Genomic DNA, 13,756 nt, shown 5'->3' on the forward strand with positions numbered 1-13,756 from the left:
TTGTCCACAAAGCTCCTGGACCTACCGAGACAGGGTTCACCTCGAGATCCTCTGGGTTTATCCCCACTCTGTACCACATAGAAGCACAAGCCCTGAAATCAAACGTTTATCCTGGTTCCCCACTGCCAACCCAAACTGTGGGCAAGTTCTGAAATCCCTCTGAGCCTCCATTTCCTCATGTGGAAGGAGGCAGATAATACCCAACTCATGGTGGGGTAGAAGCTGGGAGGATCAAGTGAGATCATACAGGGGCAGCATTTGGCACTGAGCCTGGCACATAAGAACACACAACAGCTGTTCGCTGCTGCTGTCTGCTATTATTGTCGGCGGCAGCAGCAGCACGCGCACTCTGTGATGCAGCGGCAGCAGCATGGGATGGTGGTTTAGCTGTATGCAAAACCCATGCATATATTTTTAGTGAATTAATTAGCACCTGCACCATTCTTGTCTAGTGGACAGACCCCAAAGGTCTGCATTTAGCCAGAGTTACACTTAAAAATGTGGAGAGTTTGTGGTCTCTTTCAGACCCTCAATGTCACTTGGGGCAGAGCAGTCCCCTCAGACTCTTGAGTGCCTTTCCATGGTGAGAGATGGCTTCCTTCTCCCAGGCAGAGCTTCTGTTTCTGACTCCTCAGCCTTACAGACTGTGCTGCCCATCCCGCCAAGACTTAACCGTAAGACTGTGTCTCAGGGAGGAGCGCAGAGTGGAAGAAAAGGACCAAGAAGCTCTTTGGGGGCAGATGCTGTGTCTTATTTGTGTTGGGATCCCCAGGACCTCGGGCTTCCTAGGTATCACTAATGGTAAAGAACCCACCTGCCAATGCAGGAGGCATAATGAGACACAGGTTCAATCCCTGGGTCAAGAAGATCCCGTGGAGGAGGGCGTGGCAATACACTCTGGTATTCTTGCCTGGAGAATCACATGGGCAGAGGAGCTTGGTGAGCTCTACTCCAGGGTGTCACAAAGAGTTGCAAACGACTGAAACGACTTAGCACACACACACCGGGACCCAGGTGCCTGACTCATGGTGGGTCTCCTGCAGTGTGTGGGAGGAATGATGATAAAAAAGAATTGCAATGGCTAGATGCATGGCATGTTTGCAGTAAACCAGGCTGGGCATCTGTGCATATTACTCAAATGGGCTCATTTAATTCTCATATCAGCGCCATTTTACAGATAAAAAAAATGTGGGGATTTCCCTGGTGGTCCAGTGGTTAAGAATCCACCCGCCAATGCAGAGGACATGGGTTCGATCCCTGCTCTGGGAAGATTCCACATGTCGCAGGGCAATTAAACCTGTGCACCAGAACTACTGGAGCCTGCGAGTCGCGACAAGAGAAGTCACTGCAATGAGAAGCCTGCACCCTGCGACCAGAGAGCATCCCTCATTCGCCATTAACTAGAGAAAGCCCATGCACAGCAGTGAAGACCCAGTGCAGCCAAAAATGAATTAATGAATTAAAAAAAGAAAATGTGAGGTAAGAAAGCAGGGTAAGATGGAAGGTTCAAAATAGTGGCATATGAAGATCCCACTCACCTCCTCCCATGCACGCAACAAAACCACAATTGCATGTGAAATAATTCCCCCTGAAAAGGACCTGAAAGCTGGATGAACAAAGTCTCCACAGTAAAGGGTAAAAGGACAGCATCAAGGTGGGTCAGGGAGGCAGAGAGATGATCTCACTAAGGAAAAAAACCACACCCCAACCATGACATTCTGCAGATGCAAGGATTACACAGGTACTGTTACTTTCTCTGAGGATTAAGGAATTTGAGCATTAGGCACCCCAATTCCTGGATCCTGCACATGAGAGATGAGCCCCCCAAACATCTGGCTTTAAAAACCAATGAAGAATACACCCCAAACTATGGAACTGCAGAGAATAGAAAGCTAGTTTTTAAAGGGCGCACTCACAGATTCACTCAACCTGAAAACCAGCACAAAAACCCTGGGTTAAAACATGCATGGACCATAAGTGAGTGGGACCCACATATTAATCCCCAAGCATCTGCTGGACCCATTTTGCACGCTCCCTGGGAACTGAGAAACCGGAGGGAGCCAGTTTTGCAATTTCAGGCTACTTTGCTGATCCCAGTGCCCATGGGTGTCATTTTGGAATTCTCCCTCTAGTCTGAGCACCAGTAGGCACACCCCACTTAGAACCCTACGCACCCCTACACCTCAGCCAGGCCTCACAGCTGACTAGGTGATAAACCCTGCCCACTAGAACTCAGCAGCCATCGGGCCAGCATTGCTGTATTTCCAGGGGTTAGCCCTGCCCCCAGTGCACAGCAGCACCCATGACCCTGCCACAACAAGAGCATGCATGCAACCCATAAGGGGACACTCCTTGAGCACCTGGCTCTGGTTGCCAGGCAGAATTGCATTTCTGAGCCCTACAGGATATCTCTTACATAAGACCACTCCTTCAAGGCCAAGAGAGCTGATTTACCTAACATATAGAAACAAATACTGAGAATTAGGCAAAATGGGGAAACAGGAATATATTCCTATCAAAAGAACAAGACAAAACTACCAAAAAAGAACTAAACAAAACAAAGATAATAATCTACCTGGTAGAAAGTTCAAAATAATGGTCAGATGATGCTCACAGAAATTGGAAGAAGAATGGACAAACCCAGTGAGAACCTCAACAAAGAGATAGAAAATGTAAGAAATTATCAAGCAGAAATTATAACTGAACTGAGAAATGCACTAGCGGGGTTCAACAGCATATTGGATGAGGTAGAAGAACAAATCAGCAGGCTGGAAGACACAGCAATAGAATCACCCAGGGACAGAGCAGCATAAGAAAAAAGGAATGTTAAAAAATAAAGAGATTTTAAGGGAGCTTTGGAACATCAAGAAGAATGACATTCATATTATAGGCTCCCAGAGGAAGAGAAAGGGCATGAAAAATTATTTGAAGGAAAAGTGGCTGAAAACTCCCCTGGGGAAGGAAACAGACATCCAGATCCAGGAAGCCCAGAGAACTCTGAATAAGAAGAACCCAGACAGACACACGCTAGCCTGTATACCCCAACTACTGAGCCTGCATGCTAGTGCCCTCGAGCCACAACCACTGAGCCCATGTTCCCTAGAGCATGTGCTTGGCAACAAGAGAAGCTGCTGCAGTGAGAAGTCCGTACACAGCAACTGGAGAAAACCTGTGCACAGCAACATAAATAAATAGAATTTTTAAAAGAAAGAAAGAAATATGACATACCAAAATCTGTGAGATATAGTAAAAGTGGTTCCAGGAGGGAAGTTCATGGCACTACAGGTTTGCCTCAAGAAATAAAAATCCCCAATAAACAACCTAATGTTACACCTAAAGGAACTAGAAAAAGAAGAACAAATGAAGCCCAAAATTAGTAGATGAAGGAAATAAGAAAGATCAAAGCAGAAATAAATGAAGTAGAGACTAAAATAAAATAGAAAAAAAATTAGTGAAACTAAGAGCTGATTCTTTGAAAAGTCAAATGAAGTTGGGAAACCTTTAGCTAGACTAACCAAGAAAAAAAGAGAAAGAGAGAGAGAGCTCAAATAAACAAAATCAGAAATGAAAGAGAAGTTACAACTAATACCACAGAGATACAAAAAGATCATAAGAGACTACTATGAACAATTATACACATAAATTGGACAACCTAGAAGAAATGAACAAATTCCTAGAAACAATCTTCTAAGACTGAATCATGAAGAAATAGAAGAGTTAAATAGACCAATTACTAGTAAGGAGATTGAAACAGTAATCAAAAAATCTTCCAACAAACAAAATACCAGGACCAGATAACTTCACTGGTGAAGTCTATAAAACATTCAAAGAAGATTTAATATCTAGTCTTCTCAAACACTTTTAAAAAACTGAAGGGGAGGGAAAACTTTGAAACATTTTATGAAGTCAGCATTATCCTGATAGCAAAACTAGACAAGTAGGCCACGAAAGAAAGAAAGGAAGGAAGAAAGAAAGAAAATCACAGGCCAGTATCACTGATGAATATATGTGCAGGAATTCTCAACAAATTAGCAAACCTAATCCAACAGTACATTAAAAGGCTCACACACCATGACTAAGTAGGGGTTTTTGGATCATAACAAACTGTGGAAAATTCTTAAAGAGATGGGCATACCAGACCACCTTACCTGCCTCCTGAGAAATCTGTATGCAGGTCAAGAGGCAACAATTAGAACTGGACATAGAACCACAGACTGGTTTTAAATAGGTAAAGGAGTATGTCAAGGTTGTATATTGTCACACTGCTTATTTAACTTATATGCAGAATACACCATGAGAAATGCCAGGCTGGATGAAGCACAAGGTGGAATCAAGATTGCCAGGAGAAATATCAATAATCTCAGATATGCAGATGACACCACCCTTTTGGCAAAATGCAAAGAAGAACTAACAAGCCTCTTGATGAAAGTGAAAGAGAAGAGTGAAAAAGTTGGCTTAAAACTCGACATTCAGAAAACGAAGATCATGGCATCTGGTCCCATCACTTCATGGCAAACAGATGGGGAAACAATGGAAACAGTGAGAGACTTTATTTTGGGGGGCTCCAAATCACTGCAGATGGTGACTGCAGCCATGAAATTAAAAGACACTTGCTGCTTGGAAGAAAAGCTATGACAAACCTAGACAGCATATTAAAAAGCAGAGACATTACTTTGCCAACAAAGGTCCGTCTAGTCAAAGCTATGGTTTTTCCAGTAGTTATGTATGGATGTGAGAGATAAAGAAAGATAAAGAAAGCCAAGTGCCGAAGAATTGATGCTTTTGAAGTGTGATGTTGGAGAAGACTCTTGAGAGTCTCTTGGACTGCAAGAAGAACCAACCAGTGCATCCTAAAGGAAAACAGTCCTGAATATTCATTGGAAGGACTGATGCTAAAGCTGAAACGCCAGAACTTTGGCCACTTGATTTGAAGAACTGATTCATTAGAAAAGACCCTGTTTCTGGGCAAGATTGAAGGCAGGAGGAGAAGAGGGTGACAGAGGATGAGATGGTTGGATGGCATCACTGACTCAATGGACATGAGTTTGAGCAAGCTCCGGGAGTTGGTGATGGACAGGGAAGCCTGGCGTGCTACAGTCCGTGGGGTTGCAAAGAGTCAGACACTACTGAGTAACTGAACTGAACCAAACTGAACTGAATTCCAGGGATGCGAAGATGATTCAATATCCACAAATTAATCAATGTGATATAACAGAATGAAAGATAAAAATCATATGATTATCTCAGTAGATGTAAAAAAAATTGCTTTTGACAAAATTCAACATTTACCTAGGATAAAAGTTCTCAACAAGATTGGTATAGAGGGAACATAGCTCAATATGATAAAGACCATATATGAAAAGCTCACAGCTAACATCATACTCAGTGGTGAAAAGCTGAAAATATCTCCTCTAAGAGATCAGAAACAAGACAAGGATACACTCTCACTGCTTTCATTCAACACTGGAAGTCCTAGCCACAGCAATTAGGCAAGAAAGAGAAAAACATCATCCAAATCAGAACAGAAGAAATAAAAACTGTCACTCTTTGCAGAGGACATGATACTACATTTTGAAATAGAAAACCCTAAAGACTCTATCAAAAAATTGCTATAACTAATAAATGAATTCAGTAAAATTGCAGGATGCAAAGTCTAATATACAAAAATATGTGACATTTCTATATGCTAATAACAAACTAGCAGAAAGAGAAATAAAGAAAATAATCCCACTTATAATGGCATCAAAAAAGACAAAATACCTAAGAATAAATTTAATGAAGGAGGTGAAAGACACTGATGAAAGAAATTAAAGAAGACATAGACACACAAAAGGAAGATATTCCTTGCTCATGGGTTTGAAGAACTAATATTCTTAAAATGTCCATACTACTCAAAGCAATCTATAGATTTAATGCAATCCTTATCAAAATTCCAATGGCATATTTCAAGAACTAGAAAAAATAATTCTAAAACATGTATGGAGCCACAAAAGATTCCAAATAGTCAAAATAATCTTGAGAAAGAAGAACAAAGCTGGACGTATCATGCTCCCTAGTTTTAAGTTATACTACAAAGCTATAATAATCAAAACAGTATGATACTGATACAAAAAGAGCCACACAAATCAATGGAATAGAATTGAGAGCCCAGAAATAGACCCATGCATATATGGACTATTTGTTAATGACAAAGGAGTAAAGATACAGAATGGGGAAAGGATGGTCTCTCCAATAAATAATGTTGGGAAAACTGGACAGCCACATGCAGAAGGACAGAACTAGACCACTATATTACACCATACACAAAAATCAACTCAAAATGGATTAAAGACCTGATTTTAAGAACCGAAACCATAAAATTCCTAGAAGAAAATGCAGGCAGTAATCTCAATGACACCAGCCTTAGAGATGGTTTTGTGGCTCTGACTCCAAAGACAAGAGAAACAAAAGCAAAAATAAATAAATGGGACGACATCAATCAACAAAGCTTACATACAGTAAAGGAAACCATCATCAAGATGAAAAGGCAATCTGTTGAATAGGAGTTGATATTTGCACATCATATATGTTTTAAGGGGTTAATATCCAGCATATATATAAAGGACTCATACAACTCAACAACAAAAACAACAAAAAACAGGTTTAAAAATGGGAAGAGGGCCTAAATAGGCATTTCTCCAAAGAAGACATACAGATAACCAACAAGTACATGGAAAGATGCTCAGTATCACTAATTGTCAGGGAACTGCAAATCAAAACCACAAGGAGATACCTCCTCATACCTGTTAGGATGGCCACTATCAACAAGACAAGAGAACTAATGTTGGAGAGGATGTGGAGAAAAGGGAATTCTTGTACACTGTTGGTGAGATTGTAAATTTGTACAACCACTATGGCAAACAGTATGGAGATTCCTTAAAATATTAAGAATAGACTGCTATATGACCCAGCTATGCCACTTCTGGGTACTTATCTGAAGAACATGAAAACACTAATTTGAGAAGCTATACACACCCCCATGTTCATTGCAACATTATTTACAAGAGACAAGATAGGAAAAAAAAAAAACTGAGTATCTGTTGATGAATGAATAAAGATGCGATATGGTACATATATACATGGAGTAATATATGTACAATGTAATGTACATGAGTGGACCTTGAGGGTATTATGCTAAGTGAAATAAGTCAGACAGAGAAAGACAAATACCGATGTCTTCACTCATATGTAGACTCTAATAAACAGAATAAAATAAAAACAATTTCACAGATATGGAAAGCAGACTAGTGGTTACCAGAGTGGAAGGTGACTGCAGTGTGGGTGAGATGGACGAAAGTGAAAGTTAAGTCGCTCAGTCGTGTCCGACTCTTTGCGACCCCGTGGACTGTAGCCCATGGGATTCTCCAGGCAAGAATGCTGGAGTGGGTTGCCATTTCCTTCTCCAGGGGATCTTCCTGACCCAGGGATTGAACGCAGGTCTGCTGCATTGCAGGCAGATGCTTTAACCTCTGAGCCACGAGATGGACGAAGGTCAATTTTATGGTAATGGATGGGAGCTAGATTTATGGTGGTGATCACTTTTTTGTGTATACAGATATTGAACCACTATGCTACACACCTGAAAGTTATATGATTATAAAAAGAAAAGAAAATGTGAGGTTTAAGTAATTTTCCCCAGATCACACAACCGATAAGGGTTGGAGCAGGATTTAAGGCCAGGCAGCCCTCTTGGCTTCCACAGTGGCTCAGCCAGTAAAGAACCTGCCTGCAATGCAAGAGATGCCGGACACTCGAGTTCAGTCCCTGCGTCAGGAAGATCCCCTGGAGGAGGGCATGGAAACCCACTCCAGTATTCTTGGTAGAAAAATTCCATGGACAGAGGAGCCGGCGGGCTACAGTCCATGGGGCACAAAGTCAGACATGACTGAAGCGACTGAACATCACACACAGCCCGGCTCCAACATCCACGCTTCATGCTACTACCCTTCAGCACCCTGCTTGCCCTGCTGTCATCAGCCACCTGCCCCCAGAAGACTTAGGCAGTTCCAAGCCTTCCTGGTAAACAGACCTGGAGAACCACTGGGAGTTATGAGGTGATGGGCATTTTTCTAACTTGTCCACGATCAGAACACTTTGTCTCACTTTAATTTCCTTCCAGGCATTTCACTGCTTAGCTCAACACACATTAAGAACTGAGCTCTTGAGATTTCATGCTTGTTAAGCTGGTCGTGCTAAAAAGGAGAGTTGCTTAGAAATTTTAAATTACTCATTACATAGAGCCAAATCCCACAGCCATGCCCTTCAGGAAAGGTTCGGGTCGAGCCCTCCAACAGTGCCTGTAGAATGAAGGACTGCCCAAGTTCCTCCCTGGGGCTGGAATCCTTCTGTCATCATAAGACAGAGCCTGGAAATCCTTTTGTCCAACAAAGTATCTCATTGTAAGGATATCTGCATTTTGGAAATGTCTTTATCGGGGCTCAGTGAGCTACAGATGAATGAAATCTCAGCAGTCCAGTTTGAGCAGTAAGGAGGTGTTATTTGAGAAGCCTCTGGCCCTGCAAAGACAGGAAGCATCACATGGGATTGAAAGGAGGAGCCAGAAAGCCAGGAGGCACCAAGGATGCTTCTCCTAAACTCTCCAGGGCTGCTGGGCCCTCCCTCTGCCACTCTGCAGGTCCATTTTCCCTCACTGTTCCTCCTGAGATCCGTTTTCTCAACTCTGTGCAAATAGCAGGAAGTGGCCTTGCAGTCTCTCTCTCTGACATGAGTGAAGTGAAGTGAAATTTGCTCAGTCATGTCCAATTTGCAACCCCATGGACTATACAGTCCATGGAATTCTCCAGGCCAGAATACAGGAATGGGTAGCCTTTCCCTTCTCCTGGGGATCTTCTCAACCCAGGGATCGAACCCAGGTCTCCCGCATTGCAGGTGGATTCTTTACCAGCTGAGCCAAAAGGGAAACCCCAATTCCAAAGACTCATGGCAGAAGCTGATTGGTTGGCTTAGGTCAGATGTCCACTTCTTGTCCTATCAGCTGTGGCTATTCGCCTAGAATAAACGTGGCTCTGTTGCACCTCACTATGTGCTTTTGCACTTCCCCTTTTAGTAGCAATTAGTGCCTACCTCAGGGCTTCCCTAGTGGCTCAGCTGGTAAAGAATCCACCTGCAATGCGGGAGACCTGGGTTCGATCCCTGGGTTGGGAAGATCCCCTGGAGAAGGGAAAGGCTACCCATGCCAATATTCTTGCCGGGAAAATCCCTTGGACAGAGGACACTGGAGGGCTACACTCCATGCAGTCACAGAGTCGGGCATGACTGAGCAACTAACACTTCACAGTGGTTTTTATAAAGTGAAGTTCAGAACTTTGCCGTTCATATTAATCTCCACCAAGGAATAGTTTTGAACCTTCAGTCCCGTCATCTCATATTGCTCCCTCCCAAACCGTGTTGACTGCAGATGAAAGCAGTAGCTTTCTGTTGTCCGTGCAGATCTGTGGGGAGGAATGTTGACGGACAGGACAAAGCACTGATCCCAGCAGTTGCCTGACTCCCAAGGTTAACAAGTCGCCTGTCCTACCGCAAACAGAGGGAAACTTGGCCCCAGCCTGCTGTCACATCTGAGAGGTCCAGGGCGAAGCCTGCACCTCTCCACTTTTGAAACCCAGAGCGTGCCTCTCTAGGGGAGAGTGGGTCAGAAAGCAGACACGGGATGAAAGCCAAGTCCTGCCTTTCTCGCACACCCCAGCAGAGAAAGGCACGCTGAGTCCCTGACACACATGACTTTCGGTGCTTTCTCCTTCCGTGCCCTTGAAGACCAGCCCGGCCCATTCATTTCAGTCAGTGGAAATCAAATCACAATAAACTGAGGTGGTGACGATCCATATGGAAGTTCCTTGTGCCAGATGTTAAGCCTCACGCCTGGAGGCAAGGATGGGAGAGACTCCTGGGGTCTTGTTAATGACAGATGAGAAGTGGGGGGTGGTGAGGAGGCGCAGGACTGACAGGTGGAGGGGGGAGTCCCTCGGCCTCCAGCCCTGAGCACAGCGGGGAATGTGATAGTGGTGCCAAACCCCCATCCCTTTACTGAGACACACTTAGGAGCATGTCCAGGCACCGGTTCTGTGCCAGGCCCTGGGATGCAACAGGGGAGAGAGCAGATAAGGCCTCTCCCAGAAGGAGGGTGTCCAGAAGAGCCAGTGTAGTGGGTCTCTGGGGCAAGAGCATTCCTGGCAGAAGGGCGCCGTGAGGGCAAAGTCTCTGAGGCCAGGGGAGACTTGTATGGGTGGAAGGAAAGGCTGGCATGGTTGGCGTGGGATGCTCATGGAGAAAAGGGTGGGAGGTGGGGCTGGAGAAGTCAGCTGAGGTTGGGGGTTGGGGGGGTCACACTCAGGGCCCTGGGGGCACAGTGAGGAGTTAGATTTTCTTTATTCTCAGTATTGTAGTGAAAAGTGTTAGTTGCTCACTCATGTCCAACTCTTTGAGACCCCATGGACTGTAGCCCACCAGGCTCCTCTGTTCATGGAATTCTCCAGGCAAGAATAGTAAAGTGGGTTGCCTTTCCCTTCTCCAGGGGACCTTCCTGACCCAGGGATTGAAACCAGGTCTCCCACTTTGCAGGCAGATTCTTTACCATCTGAATCACTGGTATAGTAGGGATAATGCCAATTAGAGGATTTGGTCAACTCCACTTTAGATATCTAGAGGTGGAAGTGACAGAGTGGACATGTCTAGATGTTCCAAGGGATTGTGGGAATTAGAACATGGTACCCCAGGGAGAGAGGCCAGAACCTGGCTTATGACAGTAAGCGGGGCTTGCACAGGAGCCAGGAGCTGGATAAAGACAGTGCTGGGGGAGGACAGAGAGAGGCCAGAACCTAGCTTATGGCAGTGAGTGGGGCTTGCACGGGAGCCAGGAGCTGGATGAAGGGAGTGTTGGGGGAGGACAGAGAGAGGCCAGAACCTGGCTTATGACAGTGAGTGGGGCTTGCACAGGAGCCAGGAGCTGGATGAAGGGAGTGTTGGGAGAGGATAGGAGGGGGTTGAGGCGTTCTGGTGCAGCCAGAGTTAGAGCACCAGGAGGAGCGGAGGGTACTGTGGCACAGAGAGAGGCGCAGTTGGCAGGGGAGGGCGGAGAACCAGGAAGAGATGTCTCCTGAGCAGGTGGAGGGGCACCTACCTTGACTGGGACATCAAACAGGGACAGAGGACCGAGAAAGATTGTGTGCTTGGAGTCATTGTGTACTTGAATAAAGTTGCTTCAGTGGAGAGGTGGTGGGAATTCTAAGACTCTTATGGATGCAAGGGACAGAAATCCACTAGGGGTTTGGCTTCAGGCATGGCTGGATCCAGGGGATCATATAAGTGTCATCAGGACTCTGTAGCTCTCAGTTCACATCCACCCACTTCATTCTCAGCCACGTTCTCCCCTCCCCACAACGTAGCCAGTGGCCACTCCATCCCTCCATCCGACCAGCTCAGAGTGCATGCGTGCGTGCTAAGTCGCTTCAGTCACATACGACGCTTTGTGACCCCACGGACTGTAGTCCACCAGGCTCCTCCATGGCATTCTCTGAGCAAGAATACCGGAGTGGTTGCCATGCCCTCTTCCAGGAGACCTTCCTGACCCAGGGAGGGAACCTGGGTCTCTTATGTCTCCTACATCGGCAGGCCCATTCTTTACCACAGTACTTCCTAGGAAGCAGCACCAATTTAAAGAGAGCCTTCTCCTTCCGCATAGTTCCTTTCATGAACCCATCTTGGAAAGGTGTTGTCAGCATTCACCTAAACTGCATGGCCTAAAAGTACAGGGTACCCAAATAAAAGTCGGGATTTTTGTACTGACGAGGAGAAGTGGAGCTTGAGGTTGCAAAAAGCAACAGCTCTGCACAGAGGAGCCGGGTTACAGGGGGTAAAGCGAGGGTGGGGGTCACGAGGATGCAGTGTCTGCAATGAAAGGAGGGAGAAAATAGGACGGCAGTTGGAGGGAGCCGCAAGATCAGGTCAGCTTCCTTTTTCTTTCAGGTAGGAGAGATTTATGCGTGTCTGCAGGCAGAGAGAGGGGAGATGCCAGTGGGGAAGGAGTGATTGAAGATTCTAGAGAGAGGAGATAATTGATGGAGTCAGGCCCCCTAGGAGACAGGCAGAAAATGGAGTACAGGGCACAGGACGAGATGAAAGGAGAGAAAACAGAATGCCAGGGTCGTCAGCTGCTGTTTGTCCAGAATGACACCCTTAGGTGTCAGTTAGCCATGGCTTGGCCGGGGGGACCGGCCACTGCTGGACGCACGTGCCTGGGCTTTACGGTCCTACAAGGGGGAGGGCACGGCCTTTGGGGCCACCCCCTGAGGGCCAGGTCCCTGTTCTCCACATGCTCCGGACATAAACTCGGCTCTTGGAATCAATTTCATCACAAGTAGAAGTAAATTCCTTACCTTGTAGTATACCTGGGTCGTTTGGCTTTTTAAATAGAATTTTGTCCTTGATTATAAAAATAATACACGTAGGGAACTTAGAAGAGAAGGTGTCAGAGAAGAAAGTTCACGTCTTGCCTATTCCCCAGCCAGGAATGATATTAACACGTTGGGACATGGTGCCCACACGAGGGGCCGCATCTGAAATGGCATGTCTGGCTTCCCCCCGCCCCCCTCTCGTAACATTCTTTCACAAGCCTTCCACCTGCCATTCGGCAGCCTTTGAAAAACTCCGTTAGGGTCATGTGGCTGTGACAGCCTCCAGATCAGACCCTGGGGTTGCTGACTCAGACACCGCAGGCAGCCGCATCGCTTTGGGTCGGGTGAGTTTCTGAAGTGGAGATGACTTCCGGCAAAGGTTCTCCCACAACCAGGGAGTGTTCCCTTGATTTGCATAGTCGTTGCATTTTTTAAAAATCCAAAGTATATCGAAAAGATACTTGTCTATTTGTAAAACAACAAGGTTCCAGACCCGGGTGACCACAGACAGTTTTTTTTTTACCAACCTGAATGGTGCCTGAGACAGGCGACCAGATTCTGTGCCTGGACCATTCCTAGTCGCATCCCTGGCTCCGCCCTTCAAGGGCCAGCAGGCACTGAGACAGCCAAGAGCATCACACCACCCACTGGGGAAGAGTCAGGGGAAGAGAGAGGGAATTTGGGGTCAACAGGTACACACTGCCATCTTTAAAATGGATAACCAACAAGGACCTACTGTATAGCACAATGAACTCTCCTCAAAGTTATATGGCAGCCTGGATGGGAGAGGAGTTTGGGGGAGAATGGATATATGTATATGTATGGCTGAGTCCCTTTGGGGTTCATTTGGAACTATCACAACATTGTTAATTGGCTGTGTTGTTGTTTAATTGCTAAGTTGTATCCAACTCTTTGCGACCCCGTGGACAGTAGCCCACCAGGTTCCTCTGTCCATGGGATTTTCCAGGCAAGCGTACTGGAGTGGTTTGCCATTTCCTTCTCCAGGGGATCTTCCCGACCCAGGGATCAAACCCATGTCTTCTGCATTGCAGGTGGGTTTTTTACCACTGAGCCCGTGTTAATTGGCTATGCGTCCATGCTAAGTCAATTCAGTTGTGTGCGACTCTTATGAACTGTAGCCGCCAGGCTCCTCTGTCCATGGGGATTCTCTAGGCAAGAATACTAGACTGGGTTGCCATGCCCTCCTCCAGGGGATCTTCCTGACCCAGAGGTTGAACCCTGATTTCATGTCTTCTGCATGGGTGGGCGGGTTCTTTACTGCTAGCGCCACCTGGGAATTGGCTATA

At 45.8% G+C, this 13,756-nt stretch overlaps 1 protein-coding gene across 5 annotated transcripts in view; it reads left to right on the plus strand.

Moving 5' to 3' along the window:
• KATNIP (katanin interacting protein) overlaps positions 1-13,756 on the plus strand; it is a 233,456-nt gene that overhangs the window by 186,803 nt on the left and 32,897 nt on the right. The gene's annotated exons all lie outside the window — the stretch shown is intronic.

Source organism: Ovis aries, chromosome 24 (genome assembly GCF_016772045.2).
Source record: "Ovis aries strain OAR_USU_Benz2616 breed Rambouillet chromosome 24, ARS-UI_Ramb_v3.0, whole genome shotgun sequence".
Taxonomy (NCBI): domain Eukaryota; kingdom Metazoa; phylum Chordata; class Mammalia; order Artiodactyla; family Bovidae; genus Ovis; species Ovis aries.